The following is an 804-nucleotide window of genomic DNA, read 5'->3' on the forward strand; positions in this document are numbered from 1 at the left end:
GGGGTGGGGTGGGGGTAGGGCAGGGGGCAGGGGCCAGGCACAGCCACTCACATAGTTGAGGAAGTTCCCGATCCTCAGGATCAGCTGGCAGAAGACAGGCAGCTGGCGGCTGGAGAGCAGGCCTTGGGGGTGGGGGGCGGCTCAGGGAGGTGCGGGCTCGGGAAGCGGGTCCCCTAGTGCTCGCCCACCTCAGCCCACAGCCGCGGGGGAGGACTCGGAGCGGAACCTTCCAGAACCTGTGGCTTCCCTGGTTCTCAGCAAACCATCCTGGGGGGGACTCCCAGAGGGTGTCCCTTCTGACCCTGTCCCCAAGATGGGTGTGGGCGTCCACTGCTGGGTCCCCAGCCGGAGTGAGCCGCACCCCGGGAGCCAGGGCTTCGGCGGGTCCCTGCGACTCCTCACTCAGAGGGGTGGTGTGTGCACGTGTGTGCAAGTCTGCGTGCATGCATCTGTCTGCACGTGTCTGTGCACAGGCATGTGTCTGCGTGCATAGGCATGTGTCTGCGTGCATAGGCATGTGTCTGCGTGCACACAGGTACATGCAGAGTTTGCCTCAGAGCCAGGGAGGGGGTGGTCTGTGACACGAGGAAGCTCAGCACCCACAGGCGCTCGGGGAGTCTGGGTGCTGGGGTGCAGGGGCTGGATGGGCCCCACCTGTGCGACCCCAGGGCTCCGGGCCACTCACTCTCGCAGGCCCTGAGCATCAGCTGGGCCTTGGGCCGCACCATGTCCAGCACCACGGCCGTGCCCTCGCACAGCAGCATGCACTCGATCCGCAGCTGGTAGCTGGGGGGAGAGGGGCGG

General features: G+C 66.9%; 1 long non-coding RNA gene across 1 annotated transcript in view; it reads right to left on the minus strand.

Annotated features, from left to right (window-relative positions):
* LOC106725217 overlaps nt 1–786 on the minus strand; it is a 17,084-nt gene extending 16,298 nt beyond the window's left edge. Inside the window, exons 1-2 of the long non-coding RNA XR_001361087.1 lie at nt 686–786; nt 48–122 (exon numbers count right to left, since the gene is read on the minus strand). This is a non-coding gene — a long non-coding RNA (uncharacterized LOC106725217). The remainder of the gene's footprint in view (nt 1–47; nt 123–685) is intronic.
* Nucleotides 787–804: the final 18 nt, after the last annotated feature.

Source organism: Myotis brandtii, unplaced genomic scaffold, assembly GCF_000412655.1.
Source record: "Myotis brandtii unplaced genomic scaffold, ASM41265v1 scaffold1020, whole genome shotgun sequence".
Classification (NCBI taxonomy): domain Eukaryota; kingdom Metazoa; phylum Chordata; class Mammalia; order Chiroptera; family Vespertilionidae; genus Myotis; species Myotis brandtii.